Source organism: Lissotriton helveticus, chromosome 1_1 (assembly GCF_964261635.1).
Source record: "Lissotriton helveticus chromosome 1_1, aLisHel1.1, whole genome shotgun sequence".
In the NCBI taxonomy this organism is placed as follows: Eukaryota; Metazoa; Chordata; class Amphibia; order Caudata; family Salamandridae; genus Lissotriton; species Lissotriton helveticus.
Window position 1 is genome coordinate 1987821331 of NC_136057.1, and position 6000 is coordinate 1987827330.

Sequence of the window (6000 nt, forward strand, 5' to 3'; positions counted from 1 at the left end):
CAAGCAAGCAACAATGGTACATGCAGAGGAGTAAAATGTATTGAACCATTCTCAGACCATCCCCAAGGATCGCTTATAGACTAGCATCTGTCCCACCCATTAGTCATGAAAATGCACATGAGCTACCCAATTATAAAACTTTGCCCACAACCAAAACAATGAGGTGCCACTGATGTGAGTAGTAAAGGCTAAATTTAAGGTGAGCATTACATAACAGAGACACATTTCAGACTCAGATACTGCTGGAAGGGGATCCAGTTGTCTTTTGGCTGGGAAGTCACTGGGGAAGCAATGAGGAATATATGTGTGACAGATTCATTACAAATCACTTAATCAGGATATTCCCAAAAAACTCTGTGAGTGAAAGCGACAAAACGGGAGAGATGAGCCTTGTAATTCAAACGCACCAGCAGAAAAGGTGCGACTGGTTTCCTTGCCATCAACATACAATAAGCCTTTTTTTTAATGCAGATTTATATAGCACGAACTCGACCCAAAGGTATTGGAGCACTTTACATGAGCACCGGTTATGTTACACAGGGACACATTCAGGCACAGGGAGATTAAGTGATTTGCCCAGAATCAGAGTCCTTTTAAACCCATAAGTAATTTAAACTGTGCCCCCCACCAAGGTCAGCAACAGGTGCTGCTGCACCATTCTCACCGCCCTAAAGCCGGCTCTGTATGTACTCCTCAGGTGCTCGGAGGCCAATTTTGGGCGATTAGCAGTGGCTTACACGCACATCAAAAACAAAAGATGTGATGGATAAAGAACAAGTTGTGTTTTACTCCCACCACACATACAGCTGAAGAAGAACTGGTCCTTCGAATAACTCTCCCTAGGTCCTCTAGGCGAGGCTGGACCCGTACACAGCACCTGGATGCCCTCATGGGCGGTGGTGCGCTCTACAAATACACATAACCTACCCTTAAACATGAATAAATGTGGAGGGGCAGTCGACATGTGGTGTACTGTGAGAAACCACCATGTGCTGCAAACATTAATGGGTACTCGAGCCTTCAGATCAGCAAGTTAACAGCTAACACTGAAAGCCTATCAGAAGCCAGACTTGGGGCAAGACAGAAAAACAGAAAGAAAACACTGACAAACGACACCATAGGGCCAACAGTCAGGGCGCAGATAAAAAACAAATCAATAAAAAACCAGCCTGTGAATTCACCACTATCATTTTTCAGACTATCGTTTGTTTAGCGACTATTAGTCATCATCCTCAAGTTATTTTCGGATTTAAAAAATCCTTAACACCACATACAGTACAGTTTCATAATTCATCAAAACAATTAAAACATTGTTAAAATAGCATCATGATTAAAAGCAGAAGAGAATAGCAACTACACTGCCTTTGTGAATGATACAGGATAAACAATATTTAATTAGATAAAAACTACTCTTACAAATGTGTGTAAAGAGTTCACAACACGCAGCAACAATGTATGATAAAGTGCAAGTAACAATCTATAAGGGAATAAACCTCGGGGCACATGAACAACATTTAAAAGTAAGACAGGCCAGGGCTGGTCACACGGCCCCAGATGCGCAAAACGCAGAATTAAAGAATCCATATTATAACAGCATTTTGAAGCCACGTGCAAAAAGGCGGACTAGAACATACAACCTTTCAAATGCCCCTGCGGGAATGTATATCATAATGACCCTCTAGTATAGGCTGTGTATTTCTGAGCAAACATTGCTGGAAATTCTCTATAAAGTCATAATATCAGTTATTGGATTAACAACATGGTAAAACAGTCACAGTCCGTACTCATGCATCACTAGTCAAACAGCATACTTGTTTTTAACATTCCAATGCACCACACATTCAGAGAAGGTGGTGTAGGCAATATGCAGTTGCCTTTGAAAAAGTCAACAGGGTGCAGGCCACGTGAAGTGCATACTGTACTCATCAATTCTATATTACTCTGTAACAAGCTGTACCACCCTAAGTAACTGTGCTACGCCCTCTTAATACACTGCAGTGATACATTATGCAAGCAGCCCCATATCTCCCTCTACACAACGTCATATGGCACTGGCCAGAGCTCCTTGCCGCATTATGCTACAGCTCCAAAGCAAACTGCATCAGCCCTGTGATGTTGAGTGCCTGCTCCATAACACACAGCCCCGCTCTGTACCACAGCCCCATAAGAATGGTTCCATGTAACCCTGCATCAGCAGGCCTACATCTTATGACGCAAGCAGTGAGAGTGGGGTGTTAGTGGGTCTTAATTACCACTTATAACACCACCATCCTATCATTTGTTAATCCTGTCCGTGGAACCTAATAATAAAGTTGCCTTTGGTATCCATGAGTCAGTTTTAATATTACCTACTGCAATTTGAGTTGTCTTTTGTTGTGTCCAGTCTCGAGTCATTGCATGTGGACCTTATGGTCACGTCCAGTGTCTGTGTTTGTGTGTATATACATTTTTTGTTCCCCCTCCCTATGCTCCGTCCGTTGTGCGGCTACGCTCGGACGTCGCAGCAGACCCTATGATGAAGCATGTCACTCACATTGTGTGTGAGTGAGGGCAGTTGTTCACCACCCAGAAGCATGCCAGTACTTGCACCGGGGTGTTGAGTCTGTGTTTTTTGTTTGTTGTCTCCGCCCCTCTTTTGTGTGGTTATTGTAGTTGTTACTGGGGGTTCGGGGTGGTAGACAGGTATTTAGACCCTCTCCCCTTTTGTGTGTGAGATGACTACATCTTATGCTCACACCCTTAATGCCAGGCGACTTCAGACCCTGTTAGACGTGTTACAGACACAGAGGTGAGCCAGGCAGACAGGCATCTTTAGAATGTATGAGATGCGTTACACAGGCACACAGAGGCGAGCCAGGCAGGCAGGCAGTCCCTGTGAGGTGTGTTACAGGCACACAGAGGTGAGCCAGGCAGGCAGGCCTCTTCAGACCCTGTAGATGTTACAGGCACACAGAGGCGAGCCAGGCCTCTTCTGACCCTGTGAGGTGTGTTACAGGCACACAGAGGTGAGCCAGGCAGGCAGGCCTATTCAGACCCTGTAGATGTTACAGGCACACAGAGGTGAGCCAGGCCTCTTCAGACCCCGTTAGGTGTGTTACAGGCACACAGGTGAGCCGGGCCTCTATAAACACACAGGTGTCCTGCCCCGGTGGTACCTCACCTTGAGAGGTGAAAAAGAGCAGAGGTCACTTCTGGCCCAGAGGTGCAGCAGAGCAGAGAGGCCAGGGCCCTCCTCTGCGAGGAGGGAGTCCAGGGGATAGAAGATGCGGGAACCTGACAGACCCAGTCACTAAAGCCCACCCCACCACTGGCCGTGTAACCTTTCCTCCTCACCCTTCTATCCTTTCTCTCTTGCCTTGAGTCTGAATATATCACGCTCTCCACATATTAGGGCAGCTCAGCAACTAAACACTATCATTCTGGTCCACAGTCATATTGATATCTGGCGTAGCAGAAATCCAGATGCCAGAGAGGGTACATGCATCACTTTACATCACAGCACCTGGACCAGACTGTATTATTGGCTTGTAACAAGTGATATTGCATCCTGGACCATAGACGCACTGCACCTGCTGCACACGTTATCGGACCATGCCACGGTAGTATTGCACTGGAAGATACTGCAAACATTACCCCGCGTGTTCAACATCTGGACATCTGGTCCATAAACTTTGTCAAACTCTTGGACTGGTTGGGGCGCAAATCAAAACTCTGGGCGGGTCTGCCATTGTCCCTGGCTGGAAGTATCACCATAACAACAAGCATTTGCAATCCAATCAGTCTAGCCTTTGGGACCTTATAAGTATTTTGCTATGCAGCACATTATGGTGGGTGCAGCAACATTTACTGTTGTACTGAGCAGGAAGCAGTGAAAATGTGCAATGCCACAAGCCACGGCCCACATGTATAATTAAACGCCACCGAAACAGAATAACTAGTGCAGTTGGTATGAAATGACTAACAAAATCTTCACACATCTGCACACAAACAAATGTGTTATGTATGTACACATTGCTCCCATGTATCTGCCTCGTAACAAAGATTGGTGCTCAGTCATGCAAGAGGGTGTGATGGAGCAAATGCTATTCAGAGGGGGATGAACCAAAATACGTGCCAATTACATCCACAATCACAGAACTGGAAGTACAGAGTTCTGCCACAAGGGAAGTGCAGCGCAGACAGGTACATAAATGCCCACTGCCTTCTTTGATGATCACATAATGGAAGCTTATGTGTTACTTTATAGAGGCCCTCCAAGACTGATGCATGGAATTGTGCAGTCAATTTTACATGGGCATTGAAATCAGCAGACCCTGTAACATATAAACATGGCTCATGGGAAGGTCGAGCTGGAAGCGCACCATGTGTAAAATATTCCGAGTCTTTTTGAAAACGGAGACACCCTTTGATTTGTTCCTTTTACACTACTTCTGTCTTCTTACTCCCATTCGCCTCTATTTAAATGTGAACTGATTCCATAAGCAAACTGAAACTGCCATCTTACCCATGCCCTACCCTTAACCCTACTTTCTTCCCCCTCCACCTTTCTCGCTTTTTTGTTTATTAACGTTAATGCGAACACTTCCCTTTAGCTTTTTTCGGAACATTTCTATTAGATCACTAATAGGTAGCATTCTTTTCAATCTATTTAATTGAAATACGCTTTTCCCTTTGAACAGTCCTCTTGTGATTGTTCACCTATCCTTCCACATAACTCCTCTGCTTAAAGGGGCCATCCAGTGTATTGTAATTTCCATAACTAAAAAACAAGTAAACACAGCTATCGTCTTGTCCTAGTGCTACGTAACCGACAGCTCTTTCTGCCCGACTTCTTAAGGCAGGCCGCAGGCAGGCATAAGGAGATGCGGACATGGACAAACTTTCGCTTATATTACTTTCCGTAACAATAATACAATATACCCCACTCACTCACCTCCTGAAACCAGGGGCCGCTCTATCTAATGCAGGAGTTGTTCTTTCATATGCCGTTGGACGGACGTGCTACTGCCGCCGGTGCTGCCACGAGACGAGAGACAGAGAGGAGAGGGAGCCCCGGCCCCTACTAGAAACTCAAACTTCTCTGCAATGTCACGGCGCACGTCCCCGAATGGCCAATCACTGAATGGCTTCACATCCTGAAGTCACAGTGATTGGCCATGATGTGCTGAGCCTAGCCAGTGTGCCCCACCCACGCGCGGCATCCAATAATGGATTGCCTGCGGTGGTCCAGCCAATCCTGTCGCTGCATAAGCGCCAGGATTGGCTAGAGAGGCACACAGACTACTCGCCCTGGAACCTTTAAAATGACCAATGACGGGGCCCGGATAAAACAGCACCACCCCCTAGCCCCTTCCAGCCTCTAATGGGAACTGCAACTTCACGCTAACGCGCATGCTCCGGAAAGTTTCCTCCTAAATTCCTCATGCGCAGACTGTAGACCACCAGCCAGCCAGCCCCACCCCCTGCCACTCCCTATTACATCGGGTGTTTCCCGTAAGCGGATTCAAGCGGCGCTTTATTTTATTATCGTCGGTGCTCTCACAATATCACGCAGCGCAGGTGCGTCCACAGGCTTAGTGGGGCTACGCCCCTACGCCCCAATGGACGCACCGCCAAAGCAAAAGTAATACAAGATGCCTGATACAAAACAAAGTGCACAGTATCGCAGACCGATGCCATTCAGCATATCGGAGCCACAAGTGGGAATAAGATGGGAAAACTGGATTGTGAAGTTCGAGCGATACATGGAAGCAACTGATGTAGTTGAAGATAAAAAGCTAGGATTATTCCTAAATTTGGTTGGAGATAACATAGACAACCTCCTAATAACGCTCCCAGAGAGCGAGAGGAGCACATACAAAGGACTAATAAAGTGTCTAACGAGCAAATTCGATCCCCAAAGAAACATTGACTTTGAAAGATATAGCTTTAACATAGCTTTTCAGCAGCCGGAGGAGTCAATGGATGACTTTGCAACGAGACTAAGGAAACTAGTAGCAC